Here is a 27525-nt window from a genome sequence, read left to right as displayed (position 1 = left end):
AACAGCCAATCAGTTCTTTTTTTTTATAAAAAAATATGTATGCCTCCATTTCCAAACTGTCTTTCATTTCTTTTTACCATTCTACTGAATTACACCTCCTGAGTGCATCCAGATCTCCTTTGAAGATGTTCACAGTGTGGATTGTAGGACACAGCTATGTCTTCTGCAGTGAAAAGTTTGCAGAGAAAACAAGTATTGTGAGAGACCTTGCTTTGCCAAATGTAGACATTAAATGGATTGGTCAGAGAGGGTTAAAGTGGCACCAATTGATGCCATTGGTGAAATCCTTCATGCAAATCCAACACCCTGACCTCATAATAGTGCACTGTGGTGGCAATGACCTAGGCACTTTGATTGGGGTAGGTCTGGAAATGCTTATGAAGGACACCTTTGCACAACTGTTTTCACTTTTCCCTAAAACTGCCTTTGTGTTTTCCAACATATGCCAAAGGCAAAAATGGAACTGGTCCTATCATTTCTGTCCGCAGATTGACAAAGCAAGAAAGCACGTCAACAAATCTGTTTCTGCTTTCCTCCGTGACTATGGTATGGGTTCCATTTACCACAACAACTTGCGTTACGACATGCAAGACATTTATAGAGGAGATGGTGTGCACTTCAATGATGAAGGGAACAGAGTCTTCCTCTTGAACCTTAGACTCTGCATCGGTACTTACTTGTAGGTACCAATAAAAAATAACTTCATAAACACAACGGCTCTTTTTAGAGCCCCCTAATATCTAAACACTTAAATCTGAATTGTGTTCGAACTGAAAACAGCGGCGGGCCCCTCTTGCCGCACCTCACACCAGTTCCTGCGATAATTGTAGTGGTTATCGTGCAAACTACCCCAAAACGCCAGCCGCTGTGTGGCGCTACTGTGCTCCAGATCAAATGTCAAATAGAAAATGAGAAACGGGGGTGCACGAAAAAGATAAGTCCGAAAAGGATTCTTTAAGTTAGGTGTCCACTTTAATTTTCATTTAAGTTTTGTATTTAAAAGGTTGGTCAGCCAACGCGTTTCATTCCCTCAACGGGAACTTCATCAGGGCTGTAACATGATAAAAGTGACATAGATATTACCAATAAATCAAAAGGCACAGGACTTACAACATAAACAGATAACCATACAATATGAAAATCCTACAGACAAAACAAAATTGCAACAACATTAAAAAGTGTCCATGAAATTACACCAATCGATACTGGACATATTTATATCACGTTAAGAGCATATACACAAACCAAGTTTTTTTTTTTTTTTTTTTTTTTTTTTTTTTTTTTAGAAGAACGAGAGTATAATGTAAAAGCTGTCTGTGAATTTATCTGGCTCTTAGATACCTTAGAGAAACAAATAAGTGAACTTAATCAGGTTTTATGGACACTGGAAAGTAAAAGAGAGAAAACAGAGAAATAAAAAGAAAATACATTATGAAAAATAGATAGATACAGAGTCATGTAAGTGTTTAAAAAGAAGAAAAAAGAAAAAGAAAAAAAGGGGAAGAAGAGCAATCCAATCTCTTAAAGTGAGCATACCTTGAATCAATATGTAAACTTCCGTAAGAGGACAAGTTTTAAAATATCCACGAAGTCAAGTACTTCAAGTTTCTGAAAGGAAGCATAGTGACCCAGTTCATATTATCTGGCAATCCATGACAGATGAGAATAATAATAACTACAATTAGACTCTATACGAACACTCCAGGTTCCCAACAGACATATCTCCAGGTAAGATCCCTATATGTCGTCCGTGTGACAACCTAGAAGCTATTTGAGCAATAATTAACACGATATATATGTCAGTTCAAAAGGCGCTGGTGGATTAGGTGTACATGACAAGAATCGGGGACCCTTCTATCTACTGGGCGCATACCCGTTCTAGAAACAACAGTAGCACATTCCAAAGGAATGAGCGGTGCCCTAATTACCGAGCATTAACAATACTAAGTCTGAGCTGCCACAACCGTGTTGGACATTAGGCGCTCCTGACCCGGCATCGAGTGTGCAGTCATTTCAAATCTTGTATTTCTAAAACCAGGACAAGTAATATTGTATTGCCATTGGTGAAAATAGTAGTAAGCTTATCGTGTTGGACATTAGGCGCTCCTGACCCGGCATCAAGTGTACAATCATTTCAAATCTGGCAATTCTAAACCCAGGACAAGTAATATTATATTGCCATTGGTGAAAATAGTAGTAAGCTTATACAATTAATTTGATCATTCTAAGCATCGAGTTTAAACGGCAATCGTCAGGACCGAGTAACTAATACGGCGGAAACCTCCCCATCAAGTGTTGGCGGACAAAAACACGTGACTCCGCCCCCCAATTTCGAAACTACAACCACAGCGGACGAGAAAGTAAATTGCTTCTCCCTATCACGAGAACTGTTGCAACACAGGCATAGATAATGTCTAACAGTTGTAAGTATAGGCTATAATCCAATGCCGCGAGCATGACCGTGTGTGGGTCGTGTATACACATCGGTAATTGACTTTTACGTGGTGAGAACTAAAGCTGACACCTACAAATACAGGCTGTGATCCATTATCACGGGCATACCAACGTAACACCCCAAGCACACTCACCGGCAGTAACCTCAGCGTAGTGATCCGTACGGCGGCGTCTTCCTCGTTGTCAGCTACACAGCCCGCCATTATAATTAAATATACGTAACTCCTCCCGCGAGGTAGTATCCGGCCAATTGAGTCGCGTGTAGGTCAGAATGGTGGCCCCTAAGTTCCTGACCTAAATCGGCGGCCATTATTAAGAGGTGAAGGGCATACTAGCGAATTAGTGAAACACTTTGTTCGAGTCCACCAATATTATTAAAGCAACAGAAATACTTAAAAGTGTATGTATTCCGAGATTGCCAGAACATATAAGTAACTAAGAGGAACATGTGCCATTAGCAATATACAAAAAAATTGAATCGCACCTAGCAAGGGATAATAGTGTACAGGCAATGTTGCACCTGTCCTGAAATGTTTTTTTATAATTGCGGGAAGTCATAAGTTAAAAATCGGACTTTGCTTGTAAACACGGAAACCGGAAAGTGAGCACCATTTTGAATTGGGCAGAATGTTCAAAGTGCTATTAGCAATATATGAATGAATTAAATCATACCTCGCAAAGGGTAATAGTGTACAGGAAATGTACATCTGTCCTGAAATGTTTTAAGAATGCGAGAAGTCGTAAGTAACAATCGGACTGTGCGTGTGAGCACAGAAACCGGAAAATGAGCACCATTTTGGATTGGGCAGAATGTTCACAGTGTCTAAAAACTTTGTTGAAAAGATACAAACAAATACCCAATTAATAATATATAGCCCTAAAGTGCAATGACAAACACAAAACAGAGAGGGTGAGAAGAAATGATAAGAAGAAAAAATATAGCTCATAATTTATTCAGACAACCCGGAGAAATGATAAAATGTTCTCTCTCAAATGTAGAGGGTTCGAATGTATATGCACATGAAGACTAAGTCATACCCGGTGTGGCATGAAAGGAGAAAAATGCCACTTCACATCAAGTATTCATATGTAAGTTAAAAAATGGTAAATTCATTTGTCCAAACGAATTAACAACACCAACAATCCACACTTATACCTGTCATGATGAGATCATAGCTGGCACGAGTAAGTGTGCTGAGGATAAGAGTTAAGGGGCTAACATTGAAGATGTATACCCCATGATTCACAGTCCATCACTGCGTGTTCATAAGGAAACAAACATAAAAATGAGGAAGAGGAAGACAGGTAACAGGTGGTGGTTATAGTCACCGATTTGATCACATCAATCCTATCACTGACCCCATATCTGATTAGTAACTGATCATATTTGTACCATTCCTGACCAATACGAACAAAATGTAAATAATCCCTGGCCATTCGGAGCTGGACTTTAGTCATTCTCCAGAAAATAATGCATTTCATTGTCACTATTAAATCCTTGGATAGCACTGCGTAATCTGCAAATCCATTTTGCTTCACATTGCCTTAGCTGCAGTTCACGGTCACCTCCTCTTACTGCATTTTTCACATGTTCAATAGCATGGAACCAAAAGTTTGCAAGACCCTCATGTTTGTTAACAAAGTGCTCCATCATAGGATATCTGGAATCACGTTTAAGTATAGCCCTCCTATGTTCTTGAATTCTGATTTTTAGGCTACGTTTAGTGCTGCCTACGTAAATGGTTCCACAGGGGCATCCAATCACGTAGACAACAAACTCAGTGTTGCAATTAATAAAATTGTAGATGTTATAATTACGGGAGCCATTATAGGAGAAGTTCTTAATTTTGTTGATCCCTAGTTCACAAATGTTACACATTGTACATGTAAAAAAACCTTCAGGCTTAGGTGGTAACCAAGTTGATTGATTGTTACTACCTTTACTGATGTAACTCGGGCATAACTCATTCCTTAACGTTTTTCCACGCCTGTACGTTACTGATGGATTCGAGTGGACCGCTTTTTGTAGGCCTGGTACCTCACATAGGAGATTCCAATGTTTCTTCAGCAACTTAAAAATCGCACTGCTGTGTGAGGTATATTGAGTCACGAACCTAATGTTAGTGTCAAAGTTCTTGTTTGTACTCCTGTTCCGTTTTTTTGTTGATGTTAAAGTAGCCTCTCTAGTTAATACACGTGCTCTCTTTTCTGCCTTTTCCACAGTCTCTTTTTGGTATCCCCTAGATAGAAATCTTCTCTTTACTTGTTGGAGATTCATGTCAAAATTGGATTCCTCACTACAATTACGTCTGACACGTACCATCTCCCCGTAAGGAATATTTTTAATAGTAGAGCTGGCATGTGCACTTTCTGGGTGTAAAACAGCATTACACGCAGTGTCTTTGCGATATAAGGTGCTATGAATGTGCCCATCTCGTATGTAGAATTGTAAGTCCAAAAAATTGATTTTCTCACTACTAAATTCCATTGTCAATTTAACATTAAATGGATTTGTATTAAGAAACTCAAAATACTCCTGAAGTTGTAAGATGGAACCCGACCAGAGGCAGATGATATCATCGATGTACCTCCCCCAGAACACGATGTGTTCGGTCCAGGGGGAGGCACATCTACCCCATGCATGCCCCCTCTCATACCATCCCATAAAAAGACAGGCATAAGAGGGGGCAAACCTGGACCCCATGGCCGTACCTCTCCTCTGATGGTACCAGACGTTGTCATAGAGAAAGTAGTTCCTGTTTAGGACCAACCTCAGCATCTCCATGATCATTTGATTTTGGTCAAACTGATCAGCATTCTCCCTGTCCAAGTAGAATTCAACAGCCTTTAGGCCATATTCATGTTGGATGCACGTGTAGAGACTGATGACATCGAAGGTGACAAATAGGAGTTCATCGGACCACTCAAAATCTTGGAATTTGTTCAAAATGTCCTTACTGTCTTGGACATAGGATGGGAGATCTAAAACATGTTTGTTAATTCTGAGGTCAATGAATTCAGATATTTTCTCAGTGACAGACCCAATGCCTGAAATAATCGGTCTCCCTGGAGGGAAGTTACCCTTTTTGTGTACTTTGGGGAGGATGTAAATACAAGGGAATCTGGGATTCTCCGTCTTGAGATATCTGTATTCCTGTTCACTGATCAGGCCCATATCCCTCCATTCCCTTAACTTGTTGCAATTTTGTTTTGTCTGTATGATTTTCATATTGTATGGTTATCTGTTTATGTTGTAAGTCCTGTGCCTTTTGATTTATTGGTAATATCTATGTCACTTTTATCATGTTACAGCCCTGATGAAGTTCCCGTTGAGGGAATGAAACGCGTTGGCTGACCAACCTTTTAAATACAAAACTTAAATGAAAATTAAAGTGGACACCTAACTTAAAGAATCCTTTTCGGACTTATCTTTTTCGTGCACCCCGGTTTCTCATTTTCTATTTGACATTTGATCTGGAGCACAGTAGCGCCACACAGCGGCTGGCGTTTTGGGGTAGTTTGCACGATAACCACTACAATTATCGCAGGAACTGGTGTGAGGTGCGGCAAGAGGGGCCCGCCGCTGTTTTCAGTTCGAACACTGTTCTTCTGGGTCAGCAAGCACTCAACATCATCTGAAACCAAAAGATGCCACGATTTGATGATAATAGAGAGGAGATGGCACAGGACTTGTTTGGAAGGAATACTAACCTACCACAATCTGGACCCACTACACAGAACACATTGGGACCACGTGCTCTATTTTTGAAATTGGAACGCCTAAAAAAACAGGAGCTATCAAGGTGGTGGGATGGGGTGACTCTCCAGCAGTACATAGATAATAAGAAAGTACCAAGAGGGTTACGTATCCGTATTTTTCCCACGTTTGAGGACCTCAGTGAGGAATTGTTAAAGGAATGGGAGGCGAACCTGGAAGGTGCCTCTTTGATAATGATGCAGATTCTGATCAGACATGCCATAGAGAAAGGGGCAAAACTCTTATCTGAGATTGAATCTATAGAAAAGGAAATAGAAGGTTGTGGCAACAAGGAACTAATAGATAAAAACTATGATATTCTCCAAAAAGTAATTGAGAGTCATCAAAATTATTTAAAAGAGAAGAAATTACGTAAGATCAGTCGGGATGACAAAGATTACAGGGAGGGGAGGATCTATACATTTGCCAAAAAGTACGACACAACTGTGGTGGCAGATGATAAAAAGCGATCCAGGGAGACTAGTGAAGATACAAGATCGGTAAGCAGCACTTCCCTGTCATCTGCTGGGAGCACATCGTCTAATACCAATCCCAATGCACACCCTTTAGGGGTGGAAGCCACAACCTTTCAAAAAGAAATGGCCAGACTCAAGATAAGTGGCAATCAAGCAAAAAGAATACAACAGCAAAAAAGACAAGGAGAGGGGGCAGAAGGGGGCAAGGATGGCGTGGCAGAAGATCTGTTAAGGAGGTCAGAGAGGGGAAAAGTCAAACAGAAGTAGGGAAACCAGGAGTGACAGCAAATGAAGGGAATGGGGAGCACTCTGATCTGAGAGTAATCAACCTGTCCAGCAAGGTATTGGATACTGATGAGACTAACTTGTTATGCAGAGGGCTAGGATTTTGTCCAACACAGGGGGGTGACTTCACGAGTGTACATGTAGATCTTTTCAAATTCAGCAGAATGCTAAAATTAAAAGATTTTTTCAATGACAAGCTACCTCCGAATAAATTCTCTGGTGAGACAGGACAAACAGACCTCACAATAGCGGAGGTCAAAAATATACAATGCTTACGATCACTAAGTGATGGGGAGGAGGTTGAAATACACACGATTCTAGATGATCTTGACATCAGGGAGAACATCACAAAAGAAAGTGGGTTACGTCCGAAGTCCAAATTTACCCCAATGACATACCATGGAAACATTGATACCTTTACAGAGCGGGTTAGTGAGGGTCTATACCAATTGGAAAAACAGAGTAGATGTGTAAACAACCAGCAACACAACCTCACACCTGGAGAAAGACTAGCACTAAAAAGGTTGAAAAATGACAACAACATCGTCATTAAGGAATCTGATAAAGGTGGTAACGTTGTGGTCATGGATATAAAAGACTACAAAGGTGAAATAGAACGACAGCTTGGGGACAACGAGTGTTATGGTAGACTGGACCACAATCCAACAGGGGAACTGATTATAGAAATCAGCTCCAAGTTAAGGGAATGGAGGGATATGGGCCTGATCAGTGAACAGGAATACAGATATCTCAAGACGGAGAATCCCAGATTCCCTTGTATTTACATCCTCCCCAAAGTACACAAAAAGGGTAACTTCCCTCCAGGGAGACCGATTATTTCAGGCATTGGGTCTGTCACTGAGAAAATATCTGAATTCATTGACCTCAGAATTAACAAACATGTTTTAGATCTCCCATCCTATGTCCAGGACAGTAAGGACATTTTGAACAAATTCCAAGATTTTGAGTGGTCCGATGAACTCCTATTTGTCACCTTCGATGTCATCAGTCTCTACACGTGCATCCAACATGAATATGGCCTAAAGGCTGTTGAATTCTACTTGGACAGGGAGAATGCTGATCAGTTTGACCAAAATCAAATGATCATGGAGATGCTGAGGTTGGTCCTAAACAGGAACTACTTTCTCTATGACAACGTCTGGTACCATCAGAGGAGAGGTACAGTCATGGGGTCCAGGTTTGCCCCCTCTTATGCCTGTCTTTTTATGGGATGGTATGAGAGGGGGCATGCATGGGGTAGATGTGCCTCCCCCTGGACCAAACACATCGTGTTCTGGGGGAGGTACATCGATGATATCATCTGCCTCTGGTCGGGTTCCATCTTACAACTTCAGGAGTATTTTGAGTTTCTTAATACAAATCCATTTAATGTTAAATTGACAATGGAATTTAGTAGTGAGAAAATCAATTTTTTGGACTTACAATTCTACATACGAGATGGGCACATTCATAGCACCTTATATCGCAAAGACACTGCGTGTAATGCTGTTTTACACCCAGAAAGTGCACATGCCAGCTCTACTATTAAAAATATTCCTTACGGGGAGATGGTACGTGTCAGACGTAATTGTAGTAAGGAATCCAATTTTGACATGAATCTCCAACAAGTAAAGAGAAGATTTCTATCTAGGGGATACCAAAAAGAGACTGTGGAAAAGGCAGAAAAGAGAGCACGTGTATTAACTAGAGAGGCTACTTTAACATCAACAAAAAAACGGAACAGGAGTACAAACAAGAACTTTGACACTAACATTAGGTTCGTGACTCAATATACCTCACACAGCAGTGCGATTTTTAAGTTGCTGAAGAAACATTGGAATCTCCTATGTGAGGTACCAGGCCTACAAAAAGCGGTCCACTCGAATCCATCAGTAACGTACAGGCGTGGAAAAACGTTAAGGAATGAGTTATGCCCGAGTTACATCAGTAAAGGTAGTAACAATCAATCAACTTGGTTACCACCTAAGCCTGAAGGTTTTTTTACATGTACAATGTGTAACATTTGTGAACTAGGGATCAACAAAATTAAGAACTTCTCCTATAATGGCTCCCGTAATTATAACATCTACAATTTTATTAATTGCAACACTGAGTTTGTTGTCTACGTGATTGGATGCCCCTGTGGAACCATTTACATAGGCAGCACTAAACGTAGCCTAAAAATCAGAATTCAAGAACATAGGAGGGCTATACTTAAACGTGATTCCAGATATCCTATGATGGAGCACTTTGTTAACAAACATGAGGGTCTTGCAAACTTTTGGTTCCATGCTATTGAACATGTGAAAAATGCAGTAAGAGGAGGTGACCGTGAACTGCAGCTAAGGCAATGTGAAGCAAAATGGATTTGCAGATTACGCAGTGCTATCCAAGGATTTAATAGTGACAATGAAATGCATTATTTTCTGGAGAATGACTAAAGTCCAGCTCCGAATGGCCAGGGATTATTTACATTTTGTTCGTATTGGTCAGGAATGGTACAAATATGATCAGTTACTAATCAGATATGGGGTCAGCGATAGGATTGATGTGACCAAATCGGTGACTATAACCACCACCTGTTACCTGTCTTCCTCTTCCTCATTTTTATGTTTGTTTCCTTATGAACACGCAGTGATGGACTGTGAATCATGGGGTATACATCTTCAATGTTAGCCCCTTAACTCTTATCCTCAGCACACTTACTCGTGCCAGCTATGATCTCATCATGACAGGTATAAGTGTGGATTGTTGGTGTTGTTAATTCGTTTGGACAAATGAATTTACCATTTTTTAACTTACATATGAATACTTGATGTGAAGTGGCATTTTTCTCCTTTCATGCCACACCGGGTATGACTTAGTCTTCATGTGCATATACATTCGAACCCTCTACATTTGAGAGAGAACATTTTATCATTTCTCCGGGTTGTCTGAATAAATTATGAGCTATATTTTTTCTTCTTATCATTTCTTCTCACCCTCTCTGTTTTGTGTTTGTCATTGCACTTTAGGGCTATATATTATTAATTGGGTATTTGTTTGTATCTTTTCAACAAAGTTTTTAGACACTGTGAACATTCTGCCCAATCCAAAATGGTGCTCATTTTCCGGTTTCTGTGCTCACACGCACAGTCCGATTGTTACTTACGACTTCTCGCATTCTTAAAACATTTCAGGACAGATGTACATTTCCTGTACACTATTACCCTTTGCGAGGTATGATTTAATTCATTCATATATTGCTAATAGCACTTTGAACATTCTGCCCAATTCAAAATGGTGCTCACTTTCCGGTTTCCGTGTTTACAAGCAAAGTCCGATTTTTAACTTATGACTTCCTGCAATTATAAAAAAACATTTCAGGACAGGTGCAACATTGCCTGTACACTATTATCCCTTGCTAGGTGCGATTCAATTTTTTTGTATATTGCTAATGGCACATGTTCCTCTTAGTTACTTATATGTTCTGGCAATCTCAGAATACATACACTTTTAAGTATTTCTGTTGCTTTAATAATATTGGTGGACTCGAACAAAGTGTTTCACTAATTCGCTAGTATGCCCTTCACCTCTTAATAATGGCCGCCGATTTAGGTCAGGAACTTAGGGGCCACCATTCTGACCTACACGCGACTCAATTGGCCGGATACTACCTCGCGGGAGGAGTTACGTATATTTAATTATAATGGCGGGCTGTGTAGCTGACAACGAGGAAGACGCCGCCGTACGGATCACTACGCTGAGGTTACTGCCGGTGAGTGTGCTTGGGGTGTTACGTTGGTATGCCCGTGATAATGGATCACAGCCTGTATTTGTAGGTGTCAGCTTTAGTTCTCACCACGTAAAAGTCAATTACCGATGTGTATACACGACCCACACACGGTCATGCTCGCGGCATTGGATTATAGCCTATACTTACAACTGTTAGACATTATCTATGCCTGTGTTGCAACAGTTCTCGTGATAAGGAGAAGCAATTTACTTTCTCGTCCGCTGTGGTTGTAGTTTCGAAATTGGGGGGTGGAGTCACGTGTTTTTGTCCGCCAACACTTGATGGGGAGGTTTCCGCCGTATTAGTTACTCGGTCCTGACGATTGCCGTTTAAACTCGATGCTTAGAATGATCAAATTAATTGTATAAGCTTACTACTATTTTCACCAATGGCAATATAATATTACTTGTCCTGGGTTTAGAATTGCCAGATTTGAAATGATTGTACACTTGATGCCGGGTCAGGAGCGCCTAATGTCCAACACGATAAGCTTACTACTATTTTCACCAATGGCAATACAATATTACTTGTCCTGGTTTTAGAAATACAAGATTTGAAATGACTGCACACTCGATGCCGGGTCAGGAGCGCCTAATGTCCAACACGGTTGTGGCAGCTCAGACTTAGTATTGTTAATGCTCTGTAATTAGGGCACCGCTCATTCCTTTGGAATGTGCTACTGTTGTTTCTAGAACGGGTATGCGCCCAGTAGATAGAAGGGTCCCCGATTCTTGTCATGTACACCTAATCCACCAGCGCCTTTTGAACTGACATATATATCGTGTTAATTATTGCTCAAATAGCTTCTAGGTTGTCACACGGACGACATATAGGGATCTTACCTGGAGATATGTCTGTTGGGAACCTGGAGTGTTCGTATAGAGTCTAATTGTAGTTATTATTATTCTCATCTGTCATGGATTGCCAGATAATATGAACTGGGTCACTATGCTTCCTTTCAGAAACTTGAAGTACTTGACTTCGTGGATATTTTAAAACTTGTCCTCTTATGGAAGTTTACATATTGATTCAAGGTATGCTCACTTTAAGAGATTGGATTGCTCTTCTTCCCCTTTTTTTCTTTTTCTTTTTTCTTCTTTTTAAACACTTACATGACTCTGTATCTATCTATTTTTCATAATGTATTTTCTTTTTATTTCTCTGTTTTCTCTCTTTTACTTTCCAGTGTCCATAAAACCTGATTAAGTTCACTTATTTGTTTCTCTAAGGTATCTAAGAGCCAGATAAATTCACAGACAGCTTTTACATTATACTCTCGTTCTTCTAAAAAAACTTGGTTTGTGTATATGCTCTTAACGTGATATAAATATGTCCAGTATCGATTGGTGTAATTTCATGGACACTTTTTAATGTTGTTGCAATTTTGTTTTGTCTGTATGATTTTCATATTGTATGGTTATCTGTTTATGTTGTAAGTCCTGTGCCTTTTGATTTATTGGTAATATCTATGTCACTTTTATCATGTTACAGCCCTGATGAAGTTCCCGTTGAGGGAATGAAACGCGTTGGCTGACCAACCTTTTAAATACAAAACTTAAATGAAAATTAAAGTGGACACCTAACTTAAAGAATCCTTTTCGGACTTATCTTTTTCGTGCACCCCCGTTTCTCATTTTCTATTTGACACTTAAATCTGAATTTCATTTCTTTTATTTTTTTTTTTGTTACCGTACGCTTACCGTACGCGTACCCCGTGATTTTTTTTAAAATCAATAAATGTTTTCTTTGTACTTTTCTGTCCTTCTTTGACCCCCTCACAAATGTAAGGGGGTCTGTAACTCTCCTCCTTGCCCCCTTTTCTTGTTATCACTCTTTTTTTTCTGAGTGAAACACACGAAATGGCGGCCGCCGCTTCCTGGTTTCGGCCGATTCGAATGTTTACTAAGATCTAACAGCCAATCAGAATCGCGCTCGCGCACGCCACCGTACGCGTACGGTAAGCTTACGGTAAGCGTACCGTAAGCTGGCTCAGATATATATATTGATTTAAAGGCTATTTTCTCAGAATCTACTGAACAGATTTACACCAAAGGCACTTCCTTGACCTGAGGACTACCTCTCTGCCAAATTTCTAGTAATTCTGTTCAGCCGTTCGGGCTGTAGCCCTGTCTAAAGGTCCTATGGAAAAATGCATGGGAAAAACGCGTTTTGGGACCCCCCTTTTATCTCAGCCCCCGCTTGACGAATCCCCCCGAGACTTTCAGGGTAGGAGCGGAGCGTAGCGCCCCACCTATTTTGAGAAATTCACGAGGATTCGTCGACCGGCGCCAAAGTTATTCAAAATAGAATGTTGCGGATTTCCTATGGAAACAGGGTCCTAACTATAACTACCTACTGGCGACCGACAGTAGGTAATATATATATATATATATATATATATATAAGAAATCAGTGATAAATAAATCCTCTCTTGGAGTGGCAGTCCCAATAAAGTTCAAGTATAATAAGCTAGAAAGCGTATAGGGAAAGAAACCACAACACCTACAAGATTTGCTCACCCGTGTAGAAATGCACCACGGAAAAGTTGAAAAATCAAATTAAAGAAGATTTACCTCATAGGTAGCAAGACCAAAAAATTAAAGACAGAAAGCAATGACACTTATATAATGCAAGATGAAGATCCTAGGGACTTCAGGAACCCAGCAGAAGCAATTATGTTAACCTCCCAACTGCCCTGTGCTTCAAGCCTGTACATCCTGACTACCCTTCAAAAGAAGACGCCCTGCAAAAATCATCACAAAATCAATCCCAACCACCGATGCAACCACAGTCACATTTAGCACCTTCTCACAATAGCACAATAATGAAAGCATTGTTAAACAAAATAGCACATTACTATGGCAAACACAAAATAAAGACACAGCACATCCAGGAAGGAAAGCTTGATGAATTTGATCCATCATCCTTAGAGAACAAGGGAACAATCTCAAACCTAATCCAAGATAATAGCCCTGACTAAAGATCAATCGGCATAATGAGGCATCTAATCCATCTCTTATTTAAGCCAATAGCAATCTTGCAAGTGTAACAACAAATCTAAAGACTACTACTATCACAACTGTGCAGAGCCATAAGGAACGAGAAGGTAGTGATTTACTACTACTTTCAGCAAGGAGGCCTCAGTTGACAAAGTTTTTTTGCCTAGCAAAAAGTGAATCACAACCCAAATAAAGCAGACTGATTACTTCCACGTGAAACAAAATGATTTAAGATTGGTCTATACTTGTCTCATGCTGGGTGAGAGTTTGTAAATCTCACCTAATTGCTTAAACATCACATTGATGAGCCCTATTTGTACAAACCTTTCTTTGGGCATCTGTGAAATTAGAAAAGACAGTTCAAAACACTTTGGAATCCCCCCTATCCCAACCAATATTCTCACGGACTGTGCGGGACAATTGACATAATAGCTGAGGCCTTAACTGTCCAACAGGTAAAACTGGTTGATCAAACTTCAGTGATGAGTTGAATCTTCAACTCTAATTTCCAGTTTTGATAAAAGAAAACACACAATGTAGGAAGATACACTGATGAACAACCATCACATAATGGCTGGTATACTTGCACACATTACTAACAAAGCTAAGTCAAGTGCCAGAAGTAATACATAGAGGGGCATAATTATGATAAGTCACGCTGAGCAGCAAGGTGATGGTCACCTTGCTGAACTGTGCTGCATGATAGAGAAAGGTCGGGATTGTGCCATATTTAAAAGAGTATGACTCATTCCTGCCTTTGTCCCTGCCATGATGCCATTTTGGCTGCCTAGCATCAAAGCATGCACCCTTGACCATGGTGCAAGGGTACCTGCATTGATGCAGGATTATTTTTGTGCTGGAAGGGACATCTTCCTGCATAAAAACCATCTTCTGAGGCATTTGTCTCTTTCAATGTGTTCTACAGACTGCAGCACACATAGAAAGAAGTAGTAACAATGGGAAATAACTGGGGTGTGCAGGGACAATGATTTTTGTGGCTTGTCTGGAAAGGACACTATGTTAATGGTGATACTGCGTTGGAATATGATGTATTGAGGCAAGGTGCATTTATGTTTTTGTATGTGTTAATAAAGTGTTTTAAAAAAAAAAAAACAATGAGAAATAAAGATATTTCTCCTCGTTGCGGCTCATATGTGAAGGCGCATCTTTTTGGTGCATTCCCAGGTCTACCACTTTTGATAAACCTATTCCACATGTGAGATTATGCTATTTATATTTTTTTTTAAACAATTTGAACTATTTACTAAGCTTCACCGTTGGGCTGACCTTTGGTACTACAATGTTTTCACATATTTTGACCTAAAGGATTGTATCTTCTTGGTATCTTGTAGCCAATATGTGAGAAAATTGTTGATCTACCTTTTTGTGATTTTTAGATGTGTGTGTGTGTGTCCCACACAACTTATCTACTCCTGCCCTGATGAAGGTGCCGCCCCTGTAAGGGCGTTACACCAAAACACGTGTTGGCGTTCTTTTCTCCTCGAATCAATGTGCATATTATCTAGAGTGAATGCAAGTATGACTCATGTTTATGATTGTTTTTTGTGTGGGACAGATTTATCTATACATCCATCGATGATTTTGTATGCTCTATTTGTACACTCTTTGAAATATAAGAACCTTGTTTGATGTGATCAAAATAAAAGAAAAATATATTTTTTATAAATAAATGGCTTTTTGAAACTTTGAATATTTGTGTGGGTCAGCCCCTCGGTGTTGATATACTAGGACCCTTTTTCTTGGGCCTCTTATAATCCCATTGGGCGGGTGACTGTTTCTATTAGTGGTGTTTCTGAATTTTCCCTGCCCCACCCTCATGCTATTTATTTGCAGGGGTCCCCCTTGATATTGGTCAACGATGCCTCCTCCCTGTTCTCGACATTTTAGTCCCGCCTGATTATGCCATTAACCGATGTGATTGGCCGGGGAAAATGGGGGGGGCATTGCGTGCATTCATCACTTCAGCAAAACCATAAAACAATCTCAGAATGCTCCTCTATCTTCCTGTGAGCTACTAATGACAGAAATATGGAATAAGGGCAAGATTGTCTGTGTGCTTCACACGAATTACCATCCACCGGGTGACAATTTGCTCTTCATAGAGCAAATCATGGAGGTCATTCGCTCTTGTTCTGATAAACTATACCATATCTTCCTTGGAGACTTTAACCTCCGTTGGAATGAGAGCAATGATATTTTAGTCAGCTCCTTTAAGACTTTCCTCTCCAATCTCAACTTCTCTCAGTTCTGTAAGGGACCTACTCACAACAAAGGCAACACCCTCAACCTCATTATTGCTAGAGACAATATAATTCAAATGGATGACATCCTACCTTGTGACTGGTCGTATCATCATCAAATTGCCTTCCACATAATGGAAAAGAACTCTAGCAGAAAGGGACAACCTCTTAAAGCTAAACAATTGTCTCACAACATGAGAGACGTCAACATCAATGCTCTTACTTCCATCACTATGAATAGACTTTAGCCTCCCCCTAACATGACCAACCTGGATGATCTTTCTGATCATTACATTAGCACTGTGGCTAATATCTTTGGTACTACTTCACTGAAACAACTTAAAAGGATTCCTCTCAAACAATTCAAACCTTGGTTTAATGGTCCCCTAAATGAAGAATGCTGTAAATGTAGGCTTTTAGAGAGGATCTGGAGAAACAAGCCTTCTACCACTAGCCTCTATCAGCTAAGGAAAATGAGAAGCGCCTACAATAAAAAAATCTGCATTGCCAAAACTGACTATTTCAGGGCACAGCTGGAAGGCGCTAAAAACAGACCCAAGATGCTATTTGAAATCATCAAACAGCAAGCAGACCATACTTCCAACCCAAGACTGTCTTCCTTGACTTCGCTTCCTAGAAGGGAGGACTTCACAGTACACTTCTCTGAAAAAACTAGGAAAATTGAACTGGAGCTGCAACCTGTCACTCCTATGGTGCCACCTCTAATCCACACCACATCTCCAGTGGAGCTAGTGGTTCCCTTGGCAGACTCCTATCTTCTTGATTGTTCTCTCAAAAATGACGCCTCTTGGAACTCCTTTATCCTGTCAGATTGAACAAAACTACTCCACGATATGACAACTCTAAAACTGGCCAATCACTTCAATGATCAACTGCCGGTACATTTTTAAAAAAACCTCAACTTGGCCATTTTACCTCCTTGGTCGTGGGTCATTCATGAATCTCTCCTACGGGGAGCATCCTTGATTGCCTCAAAATTGGGCAAGTCCCTCCCATTCCTAGGAAGCCCAACTTGGATTTATCTGATCCTAAAAACTTCCGACCTAGCATCATGATGTTAGCCAAACTGCTCGAGAAATGCATCCATAAGCAGCTCTGCAACCATATAGAGAAATTTCAACTACTTGACCTTTATCAATCCGGGTTCAGAGCAGGGCATAGTAATGAAACTGCGCTAACTCACATTGTGGATAACGCCCTGAAATCCCTTGATCAAAATGTCCCTCATCTTTGGATCCGTCTGGACCTGTCTTCTGCATTTTACACCATCAAACATGAATCCTTGATTAATCTTCTTCAACGTAGGATGGGTCTCGCTGGACCGATCCTAAAGTGGTTTACCTCTTTCTTACATAACCGCACACAAAGGATTAAACTCAACCAGTTCCTTGCATCCAGTACCTAGGTCAGGATTGGAGTTCCGCAAGGATTCACACTCCTCCCCACGCACTTCAACCTTTTTATGGAACCTCTCACTGTCATTCTGAACCATTCTATCATTCATTACCACATGTACACAGATGACACAAAACTTTATTGGAAGATCTCCTCTCTGGATGACATTAAAACTTTAAATGAGGCTCTTTCGCAAACAATGGTTAGCCCAGAACCATCTTTTGTTGAATACACTCAAAACTGAATTCCTGGGGATTGCCCTCCACAACCACTCTGCACTTACCCTGGACTGGCTAAATCAACTCACAGCCCCTAACTGCACCCCTCACGTGGTTTATTCCACTAAATCGTTAGGCATTACCTTGGACAAATATCTTAATATGCAAGCTCACATCAGTGCCACTATTAGGGCTGCCAAGTTTCATCTTAACACCCTTAAGAAAATCAAGCCTTTCCTTTCGCCCGAAGACATACAACCTGCAGTACAATCCCTGGTGATCTCATGACTTGAATATGGTCTGGTGCCCATTGTGGGGCTTCCTAAAGCGAGCTTGGCTCCTCTCAGAGCCACTCTCAATGCATTGGCCAAGCTCATCACAGGCTCCAAAAAACACAATCACATCACACCTGACCTTTTGCAGCTTAACTTGCTGTCTATTGAAGAGAGGATTTGTTTTAAAATAACTTGCCTCACGCATAAAGCCTTGCATTACAACACTCCGGTCTATCTGGTGAACAAGCTTGTTCTTTCTGGCTCGGGTTGGAACTTAAGAAGTACGTCCACACTACTCTTGAAACCTACTAAATTAAAAAAGAAAAGTATGTACAAACGTGCTTTCTCCGGCCTTGCTCATAGAATTTGGAACACTCTTCCACTGCCTCTTTCAAGAACCAGGCCAAATGGCTTTTCCTGAATGATCATTAACTGCATCATCTTGTAATCTTTTTCAAGTCCCCTTCTTCACAGATTTGACATTGATCTCAACATATTGTTCTCTATTTATTTTATGATTGGTTGCTAAATTGTTAACTTACCCTAGGGCCCTTACGGAACTATACTATGTGCCGTTGTGCCGCGTCACTATTGATTGTTTCGCTATATGCTACAGGAAATCTTTTGCACTCTAGGAGAAAATGAACTAGTGTGGCCCACTACCTGGTCCCTGATCTTGATTGTGTACTCCTTGTTGTTTCACAGTGTTGACCTCTAATGTACTGAGTTTATTCATGCTTCTGCCTCTGTGTACAACACTCTGATACCCGCAAGGGTCATGTTCGCACTTTATAAAACTTTTCAAATAAATAAAAACATTGCCCCAGTATTGCTCAAGGAAACACGATAAAAAAACATTTTTTTCATTCCAATATATCAATTTAGACGTCAATACGACTTCCTCAACAGAGGTAGCATTCTAAGCGTCAGCTTTGTGTCTTTTAACAGGCACCAAGAGAAATAAATAACAGAGATACTATGGTCCAATAAGAGTCTAGCGACCACCATCAAGGGCCACACCAAAACACTGGCTAATTGGGATATAATATATCTGAGGGTCGAGCAGAGAACTACCAAACATCCTGCGGGATCAAAATGACATACAAGGAAGCCGAGCCTCCAAAAACAATCAACTCAGATCAATATTTGGGCCTACTCTGAATTTCCGTAGACATTAAAATGTATAAAAAATATGGAAAGTACTGCATTCAGTCATATATTTAAACTCTATGCATCTATTTCTTGCAAAACAACCTGGCCTTGGCTGCCATACACATTAACATTACCAGAACTTTCAAGCAGCCTTCCACAGGAACTAACTCTTTGTATATTGCCCCTGCAACAATCTGGTTACAACAGCAAGTTGAAAGAGAGCAGATTTAAAAAGGAAATTGAACGAAAAAGACTGGATCTTCTGTAGCAACAGAACATTTGCTGTTTTCAATCAACCTGGCCTTTGGAAGATGACAAACTTGAAGGGTATTCTTCGTAAAGTGACAGAGCGATAGGATTGAGCAAAGGCAGACCAGAAGGAGGCCTACCTATTTTGGTCTCAACTAGATTCCTAATAAAGACTGCTACGAGCACTACTATAATAAATAACTATACTCAAAATGTAAAGCTAAAAAAGGGCATGTGGATACTTGATATCTTCAAAATTGACCTTCTACCAGGAAATCTGAAGGACACTTTCTCCTTGCTAAACATTATTGTGTCAAATATCTACCACATACAACAAGTAAAGGAAGTTCATCCTCCTGAATCAACATGGAGGAACTGTTCCAAAAATAACGTTATAATTCTTTGAGGAGACTTTAACACAAAGCCCCACCAAATGAAGTTTGAAAAGGAGCTACTGGGAGAAGTAGCAGTTTGGGGCAACCCCTTTATCAGATTTAAAGAGCCTCAACTGCATTTTGTCCAATAAATGGGTCCACCCTGTAAGACTCACCCACAAGAAACACATTTCGATCTGGGAACTGTGAAAGTCTAACAGATTATGTTCTATTAAACTTAGAGGCTTAGCACCTGGTAATTGATATGACTATGGAACAAAGATAAGATTGTGACCATGACCCCATAGTAATGACAATATCTTCACTAATTGGCTGCCCACTCACACAAACAATACAGTTTCACCTAGAACTTGATGGCCTGTTTCTGAAAACAAATATGAAGAATATAGTGGGAATATACATGTCTCAGAAACACTTATCCTATTAATAAGTGAAGAATGGGACTATCCATATACCAACCTAATAAAAGTAAAGGACATATCAAATGGAAACACAATTCATATATTGGAGATGCTACTAAAAACAATGTGCAAACTAACCAAATACATCAAACAAGGGCAGCTTTGCACCTATAAACTTATACAGTTACAGTGGTTTCACTTTGAAATTCATAAGCTTAGACAAGCTCTAGCAATGGCATGGAAAAGCAAACAAACCAATCTGGAGGGTCAATAGCACCTAAAAAATCTGAGGAAAGAATACAAGCAACTAACCAGGAACAAGAATGGACATTTACAATATAAAACATGGAGGGTCAATCAGGCAACACTTAAAGAAAAGAATACGAGATATTTTAGGAACCTAGTGAGATGGGTCTATGGGATCCAGACAAGAACATGGAATCAACATCAGTCCAGTGGCTTGACTACAGCACTTCTATGCCATTCATCAGAAGCTTCCTATCATTGTCAAACCTGAGGGATGAGATCCAATCACATCGAAGTACTGATAAAATCGCAAACAATGTTCTGATCATGCGCCCTGAAATACCACATCCTGTATCCAAGTATTCACTGATGGGTAAGTCTATGAGCCAATCTATAATAAAAACCATTAAAAGGACCATACCCAATAGAATTCCATCAGACATATCCCAGAATACCCCCATATAATGCAATCTGGGTGTACAGGGAGATTACAGCATCGATCAGGTCAACCATTAATGTTCCTTTACACAAGAAAGGGTCACAAAATTACCCTGTGAGTTATTGCCCAGTTTTATTACTAGATGGAGCTGGAAAACGTTTGGCAGACTACTCCTAACCCTGCTGGATCAACGTTGGCCTGGTTTTAATGCACCTACAAGCAGGTTTCAGGAAAGGCCAATGCACTATTGATCAATTAATGAAATTGTGTCCCATTATCCTCAAATATGTCAGAATAAAAGCTCACTATTATATATGGTATTTATCAACCTGAAGACTCCCTTCGTCTCTGGTGATAGATCAATACTTTGGCATATATTGCACAAACACAGCCTCTTGTAAAAACTACTTCACATCCCGATAATACTTCACTGTGAGAATACTGCAAAAGTTAGATACATCTCAAAAGGCAAATGTACACATGGTTTTATTTAATAAGATCTGGAGTCAGGGCAAGGATACATGCTTGCGCCTACATTGACTAATCTATTCATAAATGATGTGGGCAAAGTCTTATCTGCCTTAAGTTTGGATGTCCTGTTACTTGGTGGTGACCAAAGCCATACTTTTTATTAATTTGCAGATGATGCTGTCCTACCAGCTCAAACTGAACTAGCAAATCACTGACTATTAAATGGTTTTCAAAGCTTTTGCATCCACAAGAAGCTAACCATCAACATTAGTAAAATTAAGTTCATGACACTCTAACTGAGGATAGCTCTGAGGTCAACTTTTAAAATATATCGTACTGTGATAGGGCTGGTCCATCGTCACAACTCCTTCGAAGTATGACTTGATGCCAAATTATCCCAGGCTGAACAAGTTGCAAAAGGTAATTCCATTTTAAGCCAATATGCCAGTGCAGCCTCATACTTTTCCAGGGAATACAGTAATACGCCAATCAAGCCTGCTCCTACTGCTTATAAAATGAAGACAAAAGATGCTAGTTCATATGGTGCTGAGATGGCAGCAGGCATGCAAGTAACTGAGAACAATTGTACACCAATGACTACACTAATAGCAGAAGTAGGTATGCATAAAATTGAAAACCAAATTGTGTTAAAACCTGTCTTGTACTAGGCCCGCCTATGGATCAACCCAAATTTGTTAACCTTTCAAAAAACTGTTCAGGATCTATGAGGGAACTGAAACTTTACATCATTAGCATTGTTCAGGGATGTTGCCACAATTCTCACAGAAATATGTTGGACCAAACCTGACTTTATGATGAAAGCAAGTAAACAGATAATAAAGAAGCAGAATTGGGGCTATATTCCAATGAAGAACCTAACTGAGGAAAGCAAACTTCTGTCACAATTTTTAACTATAATTTCTTATGAACCTTATCTCATCTAGGGGCACATGTACGACTGTTTTTAGAGGTCGCAAGCAGATTTTCCCAGTCTGTGCCTGCTAAAATGGCTTCTGCAATATACCAACCCTATTTTGCGAGTCAGTTACCTATTACTGACTTGCAAGATAGGGTTTGCGAGTTGCTAATAGGAAGAGGGTTGCCAAGGGTGTCCCTTCCTACTAGCGAGTCACAAGGGCATGTATGATTGTATAGAATGCAAAACAATCCCAGTTTACCTTCTACTTCAGGTAGGTGGTAAGTGATGCACGGAGTTTACCAGCTCTACACATTCATACACACAACACTCATTTGGGCCCATATACATTCATACACGCAATGAGCTGGCAAATATCCACTGTTCATCAATTTTATTTTACCCTAGGAAACCTTTACACCAGTATTCTTACCATTCCTGTCTCCTGAGTAAATGAACAATTCAATAAGATCTAGTAGAGATTAGAATAGGGAGGAAACATGATAATGCATTTAACTTTACTTTAAAGAACCACAGACTCAGAAGGAGTTTTAAAAGTTTATCTGAATCAATAATTTTGTGAGTCAAATCAACATACACATGAATATACCAGAAAACTCCATCAGGAAAAATAGTACAGTTAGCTTATAATCAATTTGCATTAATACATTCTTGCAATGACAGCACCTGAGGAGAGAAAGGACAGAAAGCAAGTACAGAGCATTAACCCTACAGATATATTTACCTATAATGGTGTGAGGACCCCGACATCAAAGAGTCAAGGATTCAGGACAGGTTCAGGACAGGGAAAGGTAACCTCTTCTAGTGTTGCACCCCTCTCTGGTGCTACTCTCTCCGGCTCGGGCTCGTCCGGGCCCCTTCCTAAATGTGCCTCCTCGGTTGTTCCGTGAATTTCCCTAGTGTTGGATTCTTCAGTCAGATTGCAGCAAAATCGGGCAGCATCTCAGCATAGCATCAGCATCTCAGCATCAAGTGTGTCTAACTATCAAGAACTTACCTCTGTTATACCAATTCAAATGTATGATCCACCCCCAAATGTTAAAATTCCATGTTCACCCGCAATTTTGATTGGGTCAAGTAGTGGGTTAAGGACATCACACCATACCAAGTGCAATATTTTTCTTTAGTCTATTGTCTATTTCTCCGCCCCTTAATTTTAATACCCACAAGCTTTATTCCCAAGGATATTTCATATGTGGATCAGTAAGTCTATTTTACAATGTTTCTTCTCCTTCCTCCTGTATGGTAAAAAGTTGGTTTCCCATGTCCTTGCTGGGCTTGGGTTTGGCAGCCAGTCAATTTACTTCACTTGTTCAGAATAAGCAGACGTTTTGCACATGCGTAGAAACCACAAGATAACAGAGACGCAGTCACCCTCCAAGGCCCAAATGTGAACTATTAATGAAGTCAAAGAAGAACACGTTAGAATACAAACTTAAATGAATTCACTGTATACCACTTACTTCTACTCTAACCCCATTTACTTAATAAATCTTTTGCATTAATGGCTTAGTAGAACTTGCATAGGTTAGTTTCAGCACGGCATGTGCGTTACTTTAGAGGGGCCATTTTAGAAGCTATTGCGCAGCTGCAAAGTTTCCCCCCCGAGCGACAGACAACGTCATACTACGTAGATGTAGTAGACGCATGTGCAGAAGAGTTCCCACGTTTTCAGTGGCCATTTTAGAACACTCGGGTTATTCATTAGTAAGGCACATAGAAAGGCGCCCCCTAGATACAATAATGTTGAATGTGGTGCACTCTTAGTACTCACAGACAGATTGATTATAGTATTACAGGTTATTCAAGAGTATTGCATACAAGCAAGTTTCTTTTTATGCGAAACCTTGCTCTATCAATCCCCTCTCTGATGGCATTTTATGCCATCACTAAAATCTATTAAATCAGATGCCAACTTTAGCATTCTACCCTTTCGATGTCTTCAAATCTTTTATTCCCTCCCTTATTTTTCTTAAATTGTGATCCTTTCATTCTTTCGTAGATATTTCCCTTTAATTCTTCAAGTTGTATTTCTTCTAATTTTCTTTTTCTACCTTTCTCATTCACTTAAGTACCTTTTTCTTTTCCCACTGCATTTGGGATAACACATTATCATCAACACTAGCAAAGTTATTCCCATAATTGGCAATAATATTTGACCTAAGATTCTTTTACCTATATTAGAAAACCAACTACTGATGGTGGAAAAACTATTTGTTATTTTCTTCCATACACTGTCAACCTCCAGTGGTTTCAGTTCTTCTTCCAAATGTGTAATATTTTTAATATATCTTCCAATCTCTACACTTTTGTCAGGTATATACGTGCAACAATGTTGCGCTTTCAGCATTTTACAGCCTCCACCCTCTTTTGCCAATAAGATATCAAGGGCAAGTCGATTTTGCAAAACCATAGATCTGACACCAACTAACTGTATTGATCAGTAGAAATCCTCCAGAAGTGTCAGTAGATAACCGATCAATTACTGTTGACAACTGACACATTTTTAGAGAATTTAGCAGAACCCCCACTGAAGGTATCAATGCACCAAATATATCACCTACTATTTCCGAAAAACTAGCTCTTTTATATCTTTTTAGTCCACTACTGTCATTATTTCTTCCAGTGATTCTTTTAACATGATCAACTTTAGGGAATACTATTCCGAAATAGCAACTCCCATACCAGTGATCAGGTAACCTAAAATAGGCTTTGTTTCCACAAATATAATAAATTCCAGGAAATACTCGATCTGTTGCTCCTTTTAGTTCCCAACCCCCAATTACTTAGAAGTTATATTCACATTCACTGGAACCAATAAATACATTGTTATATTCTGTTTTAAGTATATGGAGACAGATTTTCCCTTTCTTTTTAAAGTCCAGAGACATAGCAGCATGAGTCTTGCCAGTTACTAAAAGGTCTTCCCTTTCAGCCCATTTAGGTGTCTGAGGTTTCGGTTTAGAGGCTCTTCTTTGGAAATCCTGTCTCCTACTTTCTACTAAATTCAAAAATATATTTTCTTCTTCGTGCAATTTACAAGTTAAGCTGCATTTATGTGCATCAGCTATATCTATTGTCTTCATTGGCAGAAAATATTCACCCATAAATTGTGAGTCTCTAGTGCTAGGGACAAGGTTCATGCTCTTTCGCATGGGAACTTCTGAAAATATCACATCTACATTTGAATAATAATACTGCTATTTTCCAGTTATATAGAATAAACTAGCTAGTACACTACATGAAATTCCATATGTCAATGGTAAATGATGATAAGTTACCCCTTCAGCTACTGAGCTTGGCAATTGCATACAAACGTAACAATCACTAACTTCCATAGTTTCTACATAATGCACTAAGAGATTTGCAGATACATGTAAATCTGTTTCATTCTTATCTACAGTGTGGTGTAAATCTAGCTCATCTGGTGTTTCTGAGTCTACTCTATCTCCTTTAATGTTTGCAACTTCTGTATGTGTGTTAGTACTATTTTGTTTGTCAGTAACCATCAGATAGGGAATAGCTATTGCTAATATCACCCATATTATGAGGACTAATATTAAACTACATATACAGATCCTACAACACTTCTTTATACAGCTTTGTTTTGGATTTCCAGCAACATTATTTTCAGACATCTTGGGCAAGAAGATTATTATCTTCTTAACTTTAGAACCTTGTATGAGATAACACCTTTGGCGTCTTTTCTCTTTCAAGTCGGTCTCACCTCCTCCTCAATTTGTTCAGCATTCAGCTCTTCATCACTTTCTTTATTTAAATTGAGAGTTTCAAAGTCGTCAAGAATAACATACGTCCATTCAGGACCCTTGAACTTGTTATTCAATGTCTAGAATCTTTGACTCCTTCCCTATGGTATTTCTCTGGAAGGTCCAGATTGACTAGTTACTTCATTTACTTGATCAGGTTCTTCATTGATTGTCTTAAGTCGATATCTCAGTCTCTTGATAATTCTTGGCCAATTATCACCTTTTCAACTTTTCCTAAACTTCACTGCACTGCCAGGTTCTTCAAGACTCCTCTTATTTTCTTTAGACTTTGGCACAACTTGATCAACTTCGTCTTCAGACTTCCTCTCTATCTGACCTTGCCCAGGGCTTATTATTTCAGCCTGTTCTGCCTGGATGGGTTCATCTACCTTAATCTGACCCTGTTCAGGACTGGTGATGTCTGTTTTTTCTTCTGTATCCTGAACTTGTGTTTCTATGCCTATCTGGTCCTGTTCAGGTCTTTTTACCTCTTTACCTTCTTCTGCCTGAACGTTTTCTGTAAGTCCTAACTGTCACTCCTCAGACTCCGGAACAGTGCTTTGAGTTTCTTCCATCTGAGTATATTGTTCTCTCTTTATCTGTTCCTGCTCAGGCTCCCTAACAGTCGTGTCCCTACTTTCATGAGCAAGATCTTCTATACCTGTATGGTCCTCACTCTTTTCCTGTCCATCTAACTGTGTTTGACTTCTAGTTCTTATGAGTACTTCAGGTATGTCCACCACAGGGATCCAATCGTCCTGATAAGTGCTCGGTTGATCTTGGGCAGCTACTTCAGGATCTTCTATCAGAAGTTCTTCAGCTGGACAACCTTCAGCACCACCGATTTCTGATTTCAATTTGAACTCTTCTTCTTCAGGAGCTGGCACCCTTTCGGTATGGCTTGCATGAATCCAATTAGGCAACCCTGCACATTTTACAGCTGTATAGGAAGTCAGAATAACTTGATGCGGTTTATCCCACCTTGGTGCTAGGCACGATTCTCGAGTGTGATTCTTCGCAACTACCCAATCACCGGGATTCTGATCATGCGAGTGGCTTAGCTGTCTGTTGAAAGTGTCTTCCCCAACCTGATGAGAGTTAGAACGTACTCTGTCAGCCAACTCTTTGCAATACTCCAAAACCAAGTCATCAGTTATATTCAACAGCTTGTGTTCTGGTGGGTATTTCATGGGGACTCAATCCAGTATTTCTGTCTGGAATACTTCTGAGTCCCATCAGAACAAGAGGCAAAGCATCAGGCCTTTCCAGTGGGGCGGATGCACACACCTTTCTGAGTCTTGACTTGATTGTGCCATTCAATTGTTCTACCACTCCAGAAGCCTCTGGAGGGTAAGCGCGTGTAATTTCTGTTCGACTTTGAACGCTTCACAGATTAGTCGAATTATTTCATTATTAAAATGAGACCCTCTATCTGATTCAATCGTTACTGGAAAACCAAATCTAGGAATGAGTTCTCTTAATAAACGTTTGGCCACTGTCAAGCTGTCATTTCTTCTGGTCGGGTATGCTTCCACCCACTTTGAAAATAAAC

The sequence above is a fragment of the Triturus cristatus genome, chromosome 6, assembly GCF_964204655.1.
Source record: "Triturus cristatus chromosome 6, aTriCri1.1, whole genome shotgun sequence".
In the NCBI taxonomy this organism is placed as follows: Eukaryota; Metazoa; Chordata; class Amphibia; order Caudata; family Salamandridae; genus Triturus; species Triturus cristatus.
This window is presented reverse-complemented; position numbering follows the sequence as displayed.